The sequence below is a fragment of the Coenobita brevimanus genome, chromosome 2 (assembly GCF_032717465.1).
Source record: "Coenobita brevimanus isolate Jiangsu-jjx chromosome 2, ASM3271746v2, whole genome shotgun sequence".
Lineage (NCBI taxonomy): Eukaryota > Metazoa > Arthropoda > Malacostraca > Decapoda > Coenobitidae > Coenobita > Coenobita brevimanus.
The window spans coordinates 36,296,047-36,317,035 of NC_136955.1; positions in this window are offsets into that span (position 1 = coordinate 36,296,047).

Genomic DNA, 20,989 nt, shown 5'->3' on the forward strand with positions numbered 1-20,989 from the left:
CCATCTCATCCTCGGCCTCCCCCTCCCTCTTTCCCCCTCCACCTCACCCACATACACTCTCTTCGTCAGTCTTTCACCCTCCATCCTCTCCACATGGCCAAACCACCTCAGTATGTTCCTCATAACATTTCACAATAACGTTATTATCCCACCGGCTGCAATTCAATATTATCATTAGCGAATGTGTTTTTAACGTATCCCCGAACACATTTCTTTAATATGAGCCATTTAAACCATACCTGTCAACTCTACAGTATCTCAAACAGTGTTCCCAGATCAACAGGCTCGTATCACGCACGCTGAGTGGGACGAACTTCTGCTGTCGACTGCACATGCTCCACGAAAGTTCGCATCATCAATTCTCGTCTTCCGTAGTGAACCCTCAGTCAGAGTTCATCCCAATTTTTTCAAAGGAATTTCTTGAAAGTACTGGATAATGTGAGTACTGGAACCAATAAGTAAAATAATCTAAAAGACCGCATCTTTACGTATATTACATATTTATAAACGTATCCTTTTTCATTATTACATGATTAACCCATGGCTAAAAATTGTCTACTGAATACCTGGGGGGAAGAACCGTCTTGTGACCGGTCCTTACGGTGGAAAAATAGATACCGGTATCTGACTGTTCGTTTTGCATTTCGTCAGTAAATTATATGCATCTCAATGTCAACCTAAGCATCTCATCATTTAATCATTACGTGGATCTCTGTGCTTGCAGTGCAAACACGGCAATTGTTTTCATAGTTGATATAATTATATTAAATACAGTATGTGAAATAGTACTGTGGGTGACGTGGTAGTTAAGCTTCCACCAGCCAATGGGTTTCTTCCATTAAACACCAAGCCCTTATCTTATGACCTAGGCCCTAGTAGCAGCCAGTCAGCAATGAAATTCACATATCGTCGCACCTCGGGCCTCGGTGACGGGCGCTAAAGCGCCTAGGTTCGTGGCATTAAAAAAAAAAAAAAAAAAAAAAAAAATATCAGTGTTCCAGCCTGCAATGATAATTTCATGTTCGTTATGTTGCACATACCAATCACACAAGTAATATCACAGGCAGTGGTGATATAACTGTCCCAACAATTCATGATTCAATAGCAATTGTGCTTAAAACGACTGAAAGCTTTTGCATACTGTGTTGAAGAGGTGGTGTCTTCATCTTGCTATAATGTGAGATGATGTTGTTCGATGAATAACCGATGAGCGTGTAAATATGTGACCTCACACATAAGCGGCACAGCTCACAGTCAGTTTTCCTTGTAATGTGTAATACAGTCATTCGTTAGATGAATGGACTATAAAGGTGTGCTGTTATAACATAATCATATGAAATATGATACGGTAAGTCATTATCATAGCTGATATAATAGCCACATTCGACAACAGTATGCATAAACTCTTTGCCTATTGAGATGACAGTATTATAACCTCCTACCTCTTCGTGGTGCACCACAGAACACATAAAAACATCTACCTGAAGTACTACCAACGAGGGAAAAAACAACAGTTAACAGTGTCAGAACATCATCCTAATGTTTATTGGTCAGTGTCATTCATGATGTGAATATGGCGGGTAATCTTACTTGTAACTGGACGTAAATGTTAGGTAAATGTATTCCTCTTCAATATATACTGATAACGGTATCAAGTGATAAACCCTGTGAAATGGAATTACTGAGTTAAGGAAACAGTGTGAGTGAAAAAGGCTTTGGAGCGATTCCAGTATATAGTGCATTAACATGTTATGGTAACAATGAAAAAACAACATTGAAAATAAAATGTTTAGTATTGTTAAGAATGCAAATATTTAGTAGAATGCTGATAGATCTCAAAAACTAGTTCGGCAAATATTATCACTGGTGGTATGAATAAGGTAACCCCCCCATCCCCCGTCCGGTGCCTGTCCTGGCCTTCATTATGCCAAGCTCCCCCCTTAAGCAGCTCTCCCACCGGCTCGACCAGTTGCAGGAAACCGGTGGCATGGAATTGTTGCGTGCCACAGGTTGCACGGACCAAGGCCAAAAAGCATAGTATTATATATATTATTGCCCTACATATAACAGTATGTATTTATATTATAATATTATATATTAAACCTCATTAAAAAAATATAAATTCTTATTTATTTGGCCTTGGTCATCGCGACCAGTGGCACACAACAATATTCCGTGCGACCAATTTCAGGCAACTGGCTGAGCCGATGGGAGAGCCACCTTATTCCTGAGACATTTTTCTCCCCACCAAACTCCGTACCCAGCCATCTATGGAATGAACTCTGACTCTCACGGAGGTTCGCTACGGACGAAGAGAGCTAATGATCCGAACTTTCGTCGAGAATGTGCACACGAACAAACAGATACAATGTTGCCAGCACCCGTTATCCACCTCTCGCGGCTAGGTGGCCCAGGTGAAAAGTTTGGCGACTGCACCTGTAGATCTTTTTTCACGATTCTCATTATTCTTCATCCCATGTAGGCTGACTCACGTACATTCATACAGACAGTTATGTTTTACTTAGGGAAAGCGTGTCATACTTTTCTTAGTCTTGTGTAAACCGGGCCTAAGTTATGCCTACATGTTACCTACGCCTTGAATTAATTTGTCTAATTCATGCCCAGTTCGGTCTTAAATTATACTTAAATCTTGCTTAAAACTGTCCAAAATCTTGCTTCAGCCTGAACTACATATTACTTAAGGCTTGTCAAAGCCTTCTTAAATCTTACCTTACTCTTACAAGCAATACATTGCTGGGTCTGGCTAATTCGTCCATACCAACATTCTCTCCTGCCTCAGTTATGCGTAGGAGTATTATACTTAGTCGAGGTGTAGCCCAAGAATGCTTTGTCATGCCTAAATATTTCATCATTCCTAAAGTTTGCATAACATGATAGGCTACCTTGTGTAAATCATGAGGAAAATATTTTATTTCATATAAATGTTGCATATTACAAACATCAGTCCTAAAATTTTGCATAACGTCACCTAATTTTGCCTAAATCTTTCACAGCACCAGCTCAGTTTAACCAGATATTGCATAGCTACTCTGTCATGCCAAGCTGTGCTATTATCAAAACCGAAAGTTGAAAAGTAAACTTGAGTTCTTACTTTTTATGGTAATGTCCGACACAGCTGATGGAGAGGGAACGTTTCAGTTTTTTATGTGTCGTAAATGACTCCATACTGCAATGTGGGATATAAAAACATCAAGTATAATATTCATATGTAAAAATTAAATGGCCGAGAAAATTGGAGGTTTGTCTGAACTTTTGTTCTTAAATTTCGACCCTCTAAATCTACTACCGAACTTTTCCTTCTATTCTTGCTGTCGCCTGACGATTTGGTACAAGCAAGAGGAGACTTTTGGAACTGACGAGGTTAGTTACAGCATTCATTAATATCATCATTGCTTCAGGTCCTCCCTACAATGAAAATATTCATCGGATATGAGTAAGAAATAATATGCAAAGGAAGCGGCAAGACATAAGTGGTTGTTACAGGAAACCCAAATCCCGCAGTAGCCTACACACTTGTCTGCCCTAGATAGGTATAGTGGGGTCTCAGAAACCCCAGTCCCCGAAATTTGATTTTTAAAAATATGAGCATAAGCTCTACAGATCTGTCCATCTCATTACCTTCCTGCCTAGTGATGCTCTTCATGGGGATGATGGGGTCATAGCTGTATCTGGCTCTGATTTTGCTCTATTGAGCCATTGGGGTATGTTCGACCCCCAGATTACCTATAATGTAACCTAGTTGAGCCCTCTTGTGATTTTTTTTTATTTCAGTTTGCTGTCTTTCTCCTTTTGTATACAGAAGGTCCCAACATCGGTCTACAGCAGGCCACCCAAGGAATCATGATATTACTTTTCAATATTGCAAGATTTAATTTTAAAATTTGCATACCTAAAATGTAATCATTTTTGTATAAACTTTAAAAATATATATATTTTTTCAATTAAACTTTATTTTTTCTGGCCCTATTTAAAGGTAAGGGGTTGAATTATTTGTGTACTGAAGCATGTTGAAATATCTCAAACGGAAGTTTTTTTTTTTTTTTTTTTTCCCGTGGGGTCCGTCAGACCCCACGTTACCTAATCTGTAACATTTTGAAGATTACCTATCTAGGGTGATGCATCCTAATTGTTCATCAACTAATTCTTATACCGCACATTTTCCACTACAATTTTTACCTCAGAAAACTACAGTAATGTGTCATATTTGACTTATTCTTGCCACCACCAGATGACTTTGCTCAGCGTAGGAGAGACTTCTAGAACCGAACAGGATGAAAGTACAGGAAGCTGATTTCTCCTTTTATTGTGGAATGTGAATTTAAGATTTATTCTGGCTAACGCCAAAAGATTATACCCACCACAGAGAAACCCATTCCAGCAACACAGAGGGCTGTCTCCCAAGCTGAATAAAATCGTATGATAGTATCAAGAATGTTGACTAAAATACGGCCTCATAACAAATGGCCTTAGATATTTCGTAACCTCTTCACAACTAATCCTAGGTTGAGGAAAGTAGTATGTCGGTAGAAATTAATATGGTCACCAAAGCTTATTTCATATACCTTCATTTCTAAGCGAAGAATTATTTTTCTCGACTTAGAAATGTCAGGTGCGGGTAAGAGGATGGGTCCTTTTTGATGCTGCAGGGATAAACCAGTTCTGCTGTCGGGCCCTGCTACGGTTGTTGCTTATTTCACTGAGCAGTTGACCCTCATGCGGTGTGGTGTGGTGTGGTGAGGATCTGTCCCTTCTCCCCTTGGGGCTAAGATACAAATAAATTACCACTACCAAGTCGAATGGGCATATTGGGCATATCTAATAAAAATGGCAAATTGAGTTACGACCTTCATGAAGTTCCTTGTAGTAAACTCTGTAATGTCACAAAGTGGCATAACTATGGCGTGGCTGTTTGGTAAGGTACGGCCTGTGTGAGTGTCGACTTATCTCAGTAAATAAAGAACAGTCTCATGACATACTGGCATAACTTGAGTTACACCCATTAGTCACGATACTAAATGATCAACAGGTTGACTAGGTGTAAGTCAAGATACGCCTGTTTGTCCTCGCAATCAAGTTATTCTGTACTGATGATTTTGACATACGCCTCACCCCCAAACAACACAGTTTATATATTTTGTTTGTTATTTATATATTTTAAAGTTCAATAATACAATAGGTTTAAATCTAATGTTAATAATTCATTTTTTTTCTATACTTACAGACTGAAAATAGCAACGCTGAGTCACTAGAAGATCCGAAAAAGATAGATGTGTTGGTCATGTAGAGGATCATTCAAGAAATGTTGTGGCTACTGATAAATTTGAATGTATTGGAGATAGAAAAGAGAGGACAGAAAGCTAGAATGCACTGGAAGAGACAATACTATTATGGTATAATACTGAAGACTGCTTTAGACAAACCTATGAGTAAGAGTAGCGACAGTTATGACAAGTTGCCTCTCAGTGTTTTTAGAAATGAATGACAGGCAACTGATGAGAGTGTAGTTTATCAAAAGGAAATGATAAATTACAAACTGTTGGTGAAAGTGATGAACATTTGCTTCTCAGTAGTCACGAAGAAAAGGCTCCTGACACAGACGAGCACTTGGCTTCATCAATCGTGAAGGGAAATACACAATCGGAAGGAACTTTGAACGTACAAACTGAGAGTAATAATGATGATAATGATGATAATGATGATGAACATGAGCCTCTCAGTAGTCTTGGAAAGAAGCTGCTTGCAAATGAAACGGACCCGCCATTATCACTTTCACTATCTATCTATCTATATATCTAGGCTGCTTCCCTCAAGGAATGGGAGGCAGCCGAGACAGGACGACACACTCCCCATTACTCATCCATTCAAACACATTCATTCACATCTTAGCCCCAAAGGGGAGAAGGAACAGATCCTCACCCCATCACACCGCACAAGGGTCAACTGCGCAGTGCAATCAGTGACATCCGCAGCAGGGCCCAACAGCAGAGCTGGTTTACCCCTGCCACATCATACTAGTCCCATCCCCTTACCCGCACCTGACGTGACTAGCTGATCAGACAAATGCGGGAGAATATCCCCTCAGGGCTGCATCATCATTTATTCATTCACAATTTCTCTCCATTTATTTCTGTCACGCACAGTCACTCTTCCTTGCTCAACAGACATCCCTCTCGCATCCAGCGCTCTCTTCACACTGTCCATCCATCCTATTGGTGGTCTCCCTCTCAGCCTTACACCTCTCACCCTCTCACATCAGATCTAGTTACCTTTTTCACCAATCGCTCATTATCCATTCTCTCCATATGCCCAAACCTTCGCAACACCCTCTGCTCAACTCTACTTTCACACACACACACACACACACACACACACACACACACACACACACACAAAAAAAAAAGACATGGAACCTAAAGGGTCCTACAACAGTGACAGTGAAAATGGAGCAAGTGTATCAATCTTCTATGGCAGTGATGCAGATCCTACCTATATCCAAACCTGTGAAGTATCAGATTGTAAGAAGGAAGTGTTTAGTTCGTACCACATTCACCATTGCCTGTTGTGTTACAATCATTTTATAGACATTGGGCCACATACAAGTGATCATAAGATTAAAGCAAATAAACTCTCAGGCAAAAAGAGGAAGTTATCTCTTAAGTTTCTGCATCAGTAGGTAAACCCCCAAACTACTCCAGTACATGCCAAACTTGAAGAGTTTCCTGTGGAAGGATTGGAAAGAGAGGAAGGAGCACTACCTCTCAAAGTGAAAAGAGAAAATAAGAAACAGAAAGCACATGAAAATAGACTACAAGGTAATGAACACATTATTCCTAGAACTGGAAAAACCGATCATGCAAGAAACATTTTAAAACCTAGATGCAATGGAGTAACATGCAGTATTTTTGGCAAAGAATATTCCACATTTTCAGATGAAGAAAGTGAGGACATTGTTCGGGCTTACTATGGGATCAATTTTGCAGTTGCAACGAGAATACATAACTCACTTTGTGAATGCTAGTTGCAGTAAAGCAGAGTACACTCGACTCTCCATTTCCCGGACTTAAAGGAGGAGGAGAAACCAGTCCGGAAACCCCAAAAGTCTGGGAATCGCAAAAGTCCGGCCCCGCATACCTTTCCCACTACTTTTACCATACTTTGTCCGAATTCTTCAATATTGTCTGGCAATTATTCCCATAATCTGGAGCAATCTGGAATGTAGGCTACCTATACCAACATAACTAACATACAGAGTACATAAAATAACACTGACACAATAACATAAATATAAATGCAGTACACACTGAAATAGCATAAATATAAATATAAATAATGCCACGAGTTAGAAGGAACCGGTGGGGTGAAGCAGGATGGTGGCCATGATGCTTTTCATATATGAAAATATCTTTTTGTGTGTGTGTTACAAATGGCCTTTATCGAGTCTAAACCTTGCTAAAATTATACTGTGTTGTGCAGCAGACTGCTTGTAGTTTTTTATGAGGGAATAATGGCTGGACTTTTGTGAGAATCCCGGACTTGTAGGGGCATATGTCAGGCATTTGATAATATTGCCCAGCCTCAGCCCATGTCTGTGAAATCCGAAATTCGGGAAATTGGGGTACAGGAAATGGAGGGTCGAGTGTACTGTGAAAGATCATGACAGAAGAGGAGCAGTCTCTTATTACTACTTGCCAAAGAATGGGCAACCTGTTCCTGTTCGTAAAACAGTGTTACTTAAGACACTTAACATTTCAGATCACACTCTACGAACAGTCATGCAGAAAAAGTTTGCCTCAGATACAGTCGAGAAAGATGGGAGAGGAGGTAGACCGGAACGTATTCAGGAAGAAGATAAGCAGAGAAGAGATGCAATCACTGAACATGTCAACAGATTTCCACGAACGGAATCTCACTACTGCCGAAGACAATTTAAGCAAGACTATTTACACCCAGATCTTAAGATGAAACTGTATGACATGTTTGTAGATGAATATGCACCAAGGCAGATATCACCAAGCTACACAACCTGCTGTGACGTTCTGAAGTCCCAGAATATTTCATTTCATAACTCTAAAAACGACCAATGTAAAATCTGTGAAATCTTTAGAAAGGGAAACAGTGAAAAAAGAACGAACGTTTGGATCTGTATAAAGAACATATCAAGGAGAAAGATACAGTAAAGAAGCAAAAAGAAAAGCCAAAAAATAACACATACATACTTTGCTGTTTCAACATTCGACCTCCAACAAGTTATTCATTTGCCCATGACAAATGATAACCAATTATTTAACAAGAGGAGACTGTCAAACTGTAATTTCACTATTTATGAACTGAAATCTAAGGTTTGCCATTGTTTTATATGCCATGAAGGTCAGGGAAAAAGATCATCCGAAATCTCCACTTGCGTAGGAAAATATCTGAAAAATTTGAACACTGCTGAAATTCAAAAGTAATGTTGTTCGCAGACGGATGTCCTGAGCAAAACAAGAATCCTATTGTCACAGCTATGCTTTTACACTCAGTATGTTGCTTGGAAAACATTGAATTGATCAAGCTTATTTTTTGTTCTTTCTTTTCTTTTCTTTCTTTCTTTTTTTTTTTTTTTTAGCCCTACCATGGGCAAAACGAGGGAGACTCTGCACGCAGTGCCATTAGCACTGCCATTGACAGTGCAGGCGATTTTTTGTGCTTTCTCAACTAATCCCAATTCTCCAGCTTGCTAGAAGAAAGAGACCCTACTCTGTACATATACTCTGTACATACACTCCAAACCCCTGACTTCCTAGACTACAAGGCATTGGCAAACGATCTTCTTATTCAGTACTGTCAGAGTTGATGATCAAGGACATTTCTTGACTGGACTCAAATGCGGGAGGTAATGGTACAGAAGACTGACATGGATAAGATCTTCTTCAGAAAAAGTCACCAAGTGGAGTCCTTCAGATCCATCACTTTGAAACAACGACTGCTGCCTGCACGTGATTGCAAAATTCCACCAAAACTGTACCCCAAACCACCAAAGGTTACCAAAGAAAATATGATTTTATGCTGTCATTTTGGCAGGGTTCCTTACCAATGGTCAGTGTGTCAGAATATGTCAATTTTTTAAAATCTCTGCCTCACTGGAGTTAACATCTTTAGGCTGAATATCGTAACAGTGAAGGTTTTTGTTCTGTTTGTTGAGTAGTATCACTCTCAGTTTAGGTGACGCCCAAGTAAATGTTAAAACTGGATCCTCCATTATTTCACAATGTACATACATGTGCAATACCTAAGCAATGATGCCTTATATCAGAAACTTCAAAGGGTGTCATTTAGCTTGAAAGCTTGAAAACAAAGAAGTTCCCATATATTTTCTTAATGTTAATGTTACTTCTACTTTGTAATAAAAATATAATTTGTGTTAACTGTACATCAAAATTCCATGGATCTTTCATAAAGAGGTAAATAGGCGTATCTGAGGTTTAACTAAAGTTTTCCCCGATGCCAATAAGTGTTAAAAATTATTTATATTTTCACTGTACATTTGGAGTTAATGTCAGTATTGATTATCAGTATAATGTCTCTTTTTTCTTATAACGAGGCTTAATTGTTTTTTCCCCCCTGAGATTGGAGTTACCTGTAGTTATTATAAAATACGTTTAATATGATTTATAACAATAAATCAAGATTACTTTTGGCCGTAGCTCAGTCATTACCTAATTTATGTAGTGTTGTGCTGAATCTTTCATTAGGAGAAAATAGGTATATCTGAGGCATAACTAAAGGTTTCCCTATCTACGGAAAGTTTTTTCACAAGACGAAAGGGCGTATCATTTTCAAACCCTGCAAACCCCCCTGAAACCTCATTCATGGAAAATAAAAAAATCCTATTATTCCCCCCAAAACAAAATCTTCCAGCTGTCCATAGGTGTTAAAAAGGTGAACATATCTTAAAAAATAAATAAACATTTGATGACACATTTCATTAATAACTTCAATTGGCTCCCCTAAAATTCAATAAAACTGAGATACACCCATTCGACCTGGTGTTAACGAAATGTGTGTGTGTGTGGATGGGTAAAGTAGGCGTGTGTCGTCCTGTCTCGGCTACCCACCTTTCTTTGAGAGGAGCAGCCTAAGTATATAGATGGAGATAGTAATGTTAACTATAGTCGTCATTATCCCCTTAAGTAGGCAACAATAGACTTTTGAAAAATGATTATGATTAGCTGGATGTGCTAACAAAGCACTACAAAAATACATCACGGTACCGAAGGAGTTAACTGATGTATAACCTGTCACTAATTACCTCAGAAATAATGCTGTCACAAAAATTCTGGGACACAATTATTCCATCGCACCCTAAAGTAACTTCTGATTTCCATCATCTTGCTTTAGGAAAGCGGGCTATAACAGAAAAAAAATGAGTGATGAGCACAAAAGACTGATAACGGATTCCAAAGTTTTTTTATGCTGATGCTTCAAATATGGGAAGAGGATATGAAAACATAGTGATGAATGGTGGAAGAAGACAGACGTAAAAGAGAAGTCATGATGATGACAACAGTATAAAAGGAAGGGAGAGTGAGAGGCTGTGAGAATAAGCCAATGACGGAGAACAAGATAAAAGGGGACATATGGAATGGAAGGAGACGAGTGAAAAAAAATGGTAAAGGAGAGTGAGGGAAAGATATACATACAAGAAAACCAAATATCTATCTATCTATCTATCTATCTATATGGAAAAGGAGAAAATAAGGTGCACTGAGGAAGATATAAAGCAGAGGTCGGTAACATTTGATGGACTGGGAGCTGAACTGCTCTGTTACTCACCTGGCAGGCCAGGTGTTTTGAGCTTCGTAAAGACCACACAAACATAAGAAGATAGGGAACAAAACAACATTGCAAAAATTCAAGCAAATTGGTTACTCAAGCCTGCTGATGGACAAAACTCACTTATCCTCACTAGCAACTGGCAGACTGATGGGTGGGCACCAATATTGTCTACTGGGGCGAGGGGGAAGGCAGTATTATAAATCTGTAATTTTCTGAGCAAAATTATCGCACGTACATAACCCCTATCCACCAGGTAGCTAACATGTATATGCGTCAGAATCAGGGTGGTACATGACCGCCAGGTAGTGGCTATACATGCAAGTGTCTTCCTGCCACCGTTTTAACTGGCAATCATTTCATTTCCCTACCACAGGGTAGGGAGGGAGTCCCTCCAAAGCACACCAGCAATACTCAGTCTGTCCTGTGCTTTTGCCAGGCGTACAACAAATTCTTCAGGTTAATATTTGTCTGATTCCGTCCACTATGCCTCTAGCCAACTGCATCATCCACCCCTGTGAAGCCTCTTTCCAAGGACACTAGAAAAGAGCTCAGTGATAATGCCATAAGGCATGCCTTGGATGCAACAGTGTCTAGTTTATCTAGTAATGGAGAAGTTATCACACTGAGAGCAAAGCCATAGTCGGCACTGCAGGCAGATGCACGAACACGTCCTTCTCTCTCACCAAATATAAGTTCTCTTCCTCATGTCATTACTCATCAACACAACGACCTACAGTCATGGAGATTTTTTCATTCACAAGAGGAAGAGTTGTTGGGTAATATGGTCATTCATCTGTTTCTCTAAGTGCTATATTTTCCAAGATATTAAGGTTTGAAAACAAGTAATTTATGGGAAATTGCCCATAGTGAGGTTACGACTGCTTTAAAAATAGCTGGGTGTTTGGGGGTTAAATAAAGGCTAGGATTTGTCAAAACATCTCGTGTGATATGGCAACATTTCAATTTGGTCACACAGATTTCCATGAAATGTATATCAGAGGCTAGGAAGTTGCATCATGCAGCTACTCACAGAATTTCTTTTTTGAAATTGGCATAGTTTTGGAGAAATAATTGTCAGATATTGCATTTCTGGCAGGAACATGAAAACTATGCTTTGAGAGAGAGAGAGAGAGAGAGAGAGAGAGAGAGAGTAATGCATATTGGGGCAGAAGAGACAGGTTGTAAACAGGATTTTGCCAGGCTCCCTACTCGCCAGGTGGGTTGCCAGCTCACACTGTATGCTGCAATACAAGCTTAGGGCGCTACTTTTACACCCATTATTTGCCACCATACTTCTGTTCAGTTACTTTCTATTGACCATACATTGGATTTTATGTTATTCTAAACAATTTTGACCCACGACTGTGTTTCCTGGGGTGATAATATTGCTTTAAATGCATTACAAAGTGTGTATTTTTGGGTCAATGTTGCTGGTGCAACTTAGTAACTGGACTCAAGATAGTAGATGGGAATGAGAGCTACCAGTTACCCTAAAACCCCATAAATTTTGTGTCATGCTGATCCATCTAGATCCTTTGGGGTGCATTGTTGTAAAACTCGGTCATAAGAGGTATGTTGCAGCTTTCCAAGACACCCCCACATGAGGTTTGTCGCAGTTCATGAGTTAAAGACAGCACAAACCAAACAACATAGGAAACAAAACAACATTGTAAAAAATAAAGCAAGTTGCTTACCCAAGCCTGCTGATGGACAAAACTCACCTATCCTCACTAGCGACTGGTAGACTGATGGGTGGACACCAATATTGTCTTCTGCGTGGGGGGGAAGGGCAGTATTTTTAGAAATATTTTTTGAGTGTAACTATCACACCTACTTAAAAGAAGGCATTTCATTTAAATAATTACTAATCATTAAATGTCACATGCATATTATTGTTTATCGCATAGGCCAAGTTAGCGCAATGGGCAACAATTTTTGCACATTTGGCAGTGCTGGATCACTGAGTGCTGGGTGCAGTTCGTCAGAGCCTCCTAATGTGAGAGCAAGTCTGTTTGAATAAACACTTTTCGAACTAACTAACTCTAAGTACTCAAACTAATGTTTGCCATAGTCATTAATAGCCAGTAAGACTTACTGGTTATTTACTTACTAAGTGAAAATAGGGAATGTTTCTGTGAATTTGTGGAGCTTACTGGCTGGCAGGTCAGATTAGGTTTACATGCCGGCTCAGGCCCGTGGACCGTTGGTTGCCGACCCCTGATATAAAGGGAGAACACAGAAAAGGACAGGTACAGAAGATATTGGGAAACAGAAAAGATGAAATGTAAATACAGTGAGGAATGATGGAGGGACGGGGTAGATGAGGAGAAAATGTTATAGAAATTTGCTATTATGCCAATCCCCACCCCCGTCTCTCTCTCTCTCTCTCTCTCTCTATCTCTCTCTCTCTCTCTCTCTCTCTCTCTCTCTCTCTCTCTCTCTCTCTCTCTCTCTCTCCTTAAACACCGGTAATCCCGACAACAGTAACATGAACGCTCGATCTTGTCTAAGTCCGCGTCCTCATGTGTGCTCAAACATGCACTGGCAACACGTGAGCAACACAGTAATGAACTCGTTGCAAACATGTTGGGAACAGCAGCATCCAGATCATGTTGGCAACATCATGATGAAGTCTCATCTGCTTGGTATGAACACACTTATCCCATCGCGTCTGCTGCCAGTGTTCGAAGGTGCACTGAAACATGTTTACATACCTCTGTCCAAATACTGCTGCATACATGTACTCGAACATGTTGCCAGGTGTGTTGCCAACATATGTTCGAGGGCACGTGTAGACGCGCCCTTAATTGCTGCTCCTCCCTCTCGCCTACCAGTAATCCGGCAAACGGCTGTGTCAAACGATCCACCAGAATATCCAGCGTCTTACGATACCAGACACCAATATATCACTGAAACAGTGGCTGCCAAAAATATATTGGCTTAATTCATGTCCTTAGAAATATTTGTATTTTCTCCTAAACTTTCGTGACCTACAACTACCATCATCATCATCATCATCATCATCAATATTTCACATAAACAAATAAGTCGGAGGGGATAAAAAAGGAAAACTCAATTAGTGTAGTAGAAGAAACAAGAGTGACCTGGTAAATAATCCAACTGGCCGTTCGTAACAGTCTCACCCAATCACTTAGGTAAAAATTAGGGTTGGGATCATCATCATTCCCACCGTAATTTGCACATAAGAGTTGGGTGCAACTATTATAACATGCATGGTTAGTTCTCTGGATATCGTAATGCTTATTTTGCGTTACGAGGTTACTTGCCTTATATTTAGGTTTCTACCCTCTTTATATATATATATATATATATATATATATATATATATATATATATATATATATATATATATATATAAACAGGGTGAGTCTGATTCTGATGCTGATTGTGATGATGATGCATATTACATCCAGAGACTGGAGCAATACCGTCACCAGCAACAGAAACTATCAGCAGGGTACAACTTTAACTTGATCTAAAATTGTCCTCTTCGCATCCTGAAATCTAAGCGTTATCAAGAGACTAACACAAGCAATTGGAACAAGTCTACAAGAAGTGCTATGGAATTCGGCAGTTTAGCTACAGGAAATATTATGACAAAGAACGATAGTCTCCGCCAAACAAAGTAAATGAACTGTAGTACTAAATGCCATCTGTTCAGTAACCAATCGGTGCCATCGAAATCCTCTGCTCCAACCCGCAGGAGAAACTAACCACAATCAAGTGCTTCACTTGATTTGAACACACTGTTAATTCCTTTGACGTAGGTTGTTCAGTGAATAGCCATTTTCAAAGAAAGGTGCAACCCTTACCATACATAACTGTAAAAGTCACTGCATCCGACTAATTGTCGTAAGTGCTTTTTCCATCCAATTCTGTCATTTGTTTTCATAAATAATTCGTCCATCCCGTTTTACTATTTGTCATTTCCATAAATACTTCATCCATCCAGTTCTATTGTCCGTCTTTGCCATGAATACTTTTCCCTTCCAGTTCTACCGTTTGTTATTGCTATAAATATTACGTCTACCTAGCCCTATATTTACTCATTAGCATCAATATTTACTATATCCAGATGTAGCATGGGTTAGTTTTCTTACTCAGCGCCGATTACTCTCCTTAGTGTGCGGCCACACTTGCTTGAAATATGTGTTGGCAGCATGTTTCAAACTGTGCCCAGAACAATGTTACGGACATGTTTGAAACACTGGTGTCTCGAAAATGTTGGCAACTCTGCTGGAATCATGTTGGTAACACCAGTGTGGACGAGGCTTTGAGCTGCAGACATGAATCTAACAACAGTAGACCATTACCTGCGACAGTGATACCATTTCAAAATCTGTCTTTAACATCCTGAAGAAATTGCGAAATTCTGAAGTATCCCCCACTTGCACCGGAATCAGTCCAGTGTCATCTCTAACGAGGTCATTTACAAAATGATGTCCATCACCATAGGGGTTTGCCTTCCGTGATGGACGCACTCAAAATCGCCGACGAGCACGTATAATTTGTCATTGCTGTGCATATAATACAACCGTTGCGGCTGTGACAGGTAAGGCGTCCTCCCTCATCGCCATGTTGTTGGGTGCTGCCTCTCACAAGTCTGGACCACACGACTACTTCACCTTTGTTTCGAACATGCCAGTGACTTTCTCGAAAACCATGCTAGTGACATTGCCGATAACATGTCTGTGACATGTTGCTAACATGTTCGAAGCATGAATCTAACATGCCACAAGCAATGTTTCCGACAATGTTCGAGGGCAAGTGTGGCAGCATCCTTAGCACGCAGCTTTAACATTGTGTGTCCATTATGGCATTCCACACCTTTTTTGACAATCAGTCTCACTAAGACACACAGTACCTTTTCACCGTTGTAGTTATATTTGTTTGCAAAATCTATATAAATTGTTCCAACCAATATGTGAACGGAAAAAGTATCTCTCTAAAGACTAATTGTTGTGTGCTTGGATGTGAGAAAATTTTTACAGTAATCATAGTATATATATATTACGAGTATGTGTGTGTTTTAATAGGTGGTGGCGATCATCATCCACTGACTTGATTTTGTGCTGCCTATTTCTTCCTCATCTTTATCATTCTCTATCTGTGTCTGTCCTCCTGCTTTCCTACATCTCGCTTTCCATCATGCCTCTTTTTATTACTCTTCTTTCCACTCCAGGTGCCTCTGCACTGAGCGACAAGCCTAATCATTATCTATAATCCATGAAACCTTTTCCAACGCTGGCAGGTAACCATATAACCAGATAACGGGGTGATGTGGAGTCTGCAATGGTATTCCTGGTAACATGGTGGGGAGACGCAAATGTGGTGTCCATCTAGGAACCAAACCCGAAAACATTTACCAGCACCTTTCTACAGTGGGGCGCTGTCAACCGCAAACGGGACTGGTCGCTTACCTGCAGTTGATGGATCTGCTCAGCTAGACAGACGCTGGTTGATGAACAACAACAGTTCCTGTTTCTGGATCCTACCTATCCTATTTCTTTTACAGGAATATAGGTTGATGATGACAGTGATGATAAAGATGTTGGTAGTATTGATGGCCTTTAATAGGATACCAAGAGATCAGCCATAAATTTATATTTTATCATAATAACAACATAATATGAAGACGCTTAGTGGCTCAGTGGTTTAAGGCAGCATTCTGGGTGAATGTAATGTGCTCCTCCCATGTTCTGATTACCAAGAGACTGCTGGAGGTCCCATGAACAAACACTACCACTACCAGCGGTGTAGGTCAGTCACCTATGTGATAGTCTCTAACCTTTTAGAAGGAAAGGGTTTCCCTTTTAATAGCAAAATTATCTGTTGCCAGCAAGAATTTTGTCTACGTGAGATCTATCCTTATGACAGATTACGTACCCTATCCTTCGTTGGTCTTCGCCGGTTATTTTCGTCCAGCTGCACTTCATTCCGCTTGCACAGTGGCAATATAAGATTAACTCTACATCTTTTCCTTAACTCTTCATATTAATGTACTATTTTCTATTGTTGATAGTGCAACGCAGCTCAGCATTCACGATAGAGAAATAATGAATTTATACCAGTAATTATTGAATACAGCCCAGTCCAAGGCTCCTTCGTGTGTCATGGGTTAACATGGAGCTGGGTGTTATTGTTTACACTAAAACTGCCAGGAACACACAGTATATAATATGCCTTTGCCCTCCTTACTGCAAATGGCCATTATCCCGGGCTGGTGCAACGTACGGTTAGCTTCCTAAAGCCGTAACCTGCCTGATGTTTCGGTACCCGTCTCTCTCTCTCTCTCTCTCTCTCTCTCTCTCTCTCTCTCTCTCTCTCTCTCTCTCTCTCCTCGAATATATATATATATATATATATATATATATATATATATATATATATATATATATATATTAATTCCCTAGTTGTTACACGATGAGATGTGGTGGAGATGACCGAAAAGACGCGCTACTCTTCCCTTAACCTATATGTGAGGATAATAAGAAAATTAATCCTATCACGAGAACAGGAGAATACAGGCATAGAACACACACACACACACACACACACACACACACACACACACACACTAGAGAGAGAGAGAGAGAGAGAGAGAGAGAGAGAGGAAGGACAGGAACATGAACAGATGGGAGGAAATTAAGAAACAAGGAAGTGAATAATAAGTGAAGGACGAAGAGAAAGTGTTGTGTGGCTCAAGAAGACGTAAGAAGGAGAGAATTACACAGCAGCTGTGAGAGAAGGAACGAGAGGGGAAGATATTAGAAACAGGAAGGTTCGAATGAATAAATGATCATAGGAAAAAAAAAAAAGGCCAAGAACAGAATAAAGGCATTGAAGGTGGTTAAGTAATATAAAACGTTGAACAGAGGAGATAACACACAGAGGAATAAAAATATTAGCAAGATTTTTTTGATAAGAGCTCCTGATCTTAATAAATTTGTGTATCAGTAGCAAGAACATGACAGAATACTGGTGCTGGTACTGGCGTTTTTAAAGGCAGGATGGCGTGTTTAATTAGAGTGATGGCATACAAAGCAGTGTGGGAAATATTCCATTATGCCGGTTTGAACAAGCCAACCTTGACTCAGGCATACATGCATTTTGGGTTAAGCTATTCTGCCTAAAGAACAAAGGCAGAGAGAGAGAGAGAGAGAGAGAGAGAGAGAGAGAGAGAGAGGTTGATCAGGTAAGTATAATAATTTACCTATTCTCATTATTATCCTCTTCCTTTTCCTCCTCCTCCGCATTATAACCATCATCATCATCATCATCATCATCATTATCATGGTCATTATCAAGTACTTCTGCCGAGGTAAGTACTACCGCCAAGGTAACGGGAGACTCAAGGAATAGCCTGGATTCCATTTTCTCTCCTAGGCCTTGGTAGCTGGTTACACATCTTTCTGCCTCAAACATCAGAGGGCATCAGACTGCCCTCTTACACAACACACACATCCACATTATATCACATTGCCTTAAACCAGCTATCCTCTCTCCATAAAACACCGATCTTGTCATTACATATCATACACATTCCACAACACGTCCCTGCTCTCCCCCCCATAAAAGAACCATGGCTGCTGCTATACTGGGAATCAGTGCGGTGGTTTCTCGGGTGACCACCACCGGCAGGGCTGGGTTGTCTGCACAGGGTCCTCCCAATCGTCAATAAGCGACTGTGCCACCCCCAGTGCTGCAGCGCCCTAAATCTGCTCATCAGTGCAGTAAAATTTTCTTTTGCAATATTAGGGGACTTCACTCCGGCATCAACTCTGTTCAAAATTTCCTCCAGTTTGAATCCCCAGATCTGCTATTATTGACAGAGACACAAGTAAGCTCCACCTCTGATTTAGCTAGATTTAATTTTCCTGGTTATATCTTGATTCAAAATTTCAGACCCAAAGGAGGCGTATGTTGCCTTGCTAAATCAGAAATTCCCCTGGAGGATATTAATAAATTTTATTGTCCTTATTTTGACTATTCCATATACAAATAAAAATTCTTTTGGTAAAATTAGGTATTTCTGTTATGTTTATCGTTCCCCTAATGCCCCACCAGAGCCGAGTTTATTGACTCTGTCTTCACAACTAAGTGTCCTCAACATTAATACTGCATCAGAAATTACTGTTCTGGGTGATTTCAGTGTCCATAATGTTGAATGGCGCACTTATTCAGCCAGAACTGATGACTCTGGTCTTGAATGTGAGCTATTTGCAGACTCATTTAATCTAACCCGGTTAGTCAGTCAACCCACCCATGTACGAGACAACCCCAATCAAAATCCCCAGCTATTGGACTTGTTTCTAACAACCAATTCAGATAATTATAATGTCGAAGTGAAGTCCCCCCTCGGATCCTCGGATCATTGTCTGATTCAAGCCACCAGTTTAACATCTACCACACCCTCCTGCTCTGAACAGGTCGTGGTGACTAAATGGCACTACGACAGGGCAGACTGGGAGGGACTTCCAAAATTTTTTCATGGATGTTCCTTGGACCTCCCTTTTCTCCCAGGTTGCAAATTCCACATTGGGCCACATACAGGATTTCATTAAAGTCGGCATGGAAACATTCATTGCCCGTCATAGTTACAGAAAAAGATGTAATTCTCATAAATGGTTTGACCACAATTGTGCTAGAGTAACAGAATATAAAACAAGAGCCTATAACACTTATACAAGGACCAAAACCAAAGAAGCCTTTAACTGTTATAGAAATATCAGAAACCATGCCAAAACTATTATCAATCTTTCTAAATCAAACTTTCAACATAGACAAGCTAACAAACTACTTAACAACTCAAATGATAACAAAATATTCTGGTCAACCCTTAATTCATTCAAATCTAACTTCACTCCCATCTCTTCCATTCCACCGTTACAGTTCCCCAATGGAAATCTAGTAAGTGACCCACGTGGAAAAGCCAACCTTCTTGTTGACATTTCTTCAACAAACTCAACCCAAAGTACAGAAAATCACAATATTCCTGTACTTGATTTTGATTCCCCTCAAATACCTCCTTTCATGATTCACATCAGATACGTACAAGCTGTATTACAGAATCTCTCAGCAGACAAAGCTACTGGTCCAGATGAAATTCCTTCAATAGTACTTAAAAATTGCTCCTCCTGTATTGGCAAAAATTTTCCGCTCATGCATCCGTACCTCAAGTTTTCCAGCCTCTTGGAAAGAAGCAAATATCCATCCTGATCCTAAAAAGGGGGCAACTTCTGATCCATCAAACTACAGTACAGACCAATTGCAATAACTTCCGTTCTCGGTAAAGTTTTTGAGACACTAATTAACAAATACATAGCTATGCATCTTGAAATAAATAAATTAATCAGTGATTTGTAGTATGGATTTAGACAAGAACATTCAACTGTAGACAGTCTTTGCCTTCTTACTCATTGGATTAACAAAACAATAGACCAACACGGTGAAACACACACAATAGCACTAGATATATTAAAAGCATTTGACAGAGTATGGCACCGGGCCTTATTGTCTAAGATGTCACACTATGGCCTTGCATCACTGGTTCCTCTAATGTCTTCTTACCTTCACAGTAGAAAAATACGGGTCATGGTAGATGGAATTTATTGTTTCATTCCATAAATGCTGGCTTACCTCATGGATCAGTTTTCGCGCCAACCCTCTTTCTCATTCATATAAATTACCTCCTATCTGTCGCTCACAATCCAATACACTCTTATGCTGATGACTCGACCCTTCATAGTTTTTTCACATTTAGTACCTCCTTTACCCAAACCGAAATTATAAATTCCCAAATAAACACAGCAATTTCTCTGAACCAGGACCTCTCTAAACTTAATCAATGGGGACAAACAAATCTGGTCTCATTTAATGCTCAGAAAACTAGATACATTAATTTCTCCAACAGAAAGAATCCCTCAGACTCTCACATAATTTTTAAATGTCAATATTCCCATATCCACTACAACTGATATCTTAGGTGTTCCTCTAAACCCCAGCCTAAGCTGGACGGTTTATGTTAAATCCCTTGCTAAAAATGCTTCTAAAAAATTCGGACTTATGTACAGAGTTCGTGAGTTCTTCACTGACGAGCAGATGGCCACATTATACAAAAGTCATGTGCGTT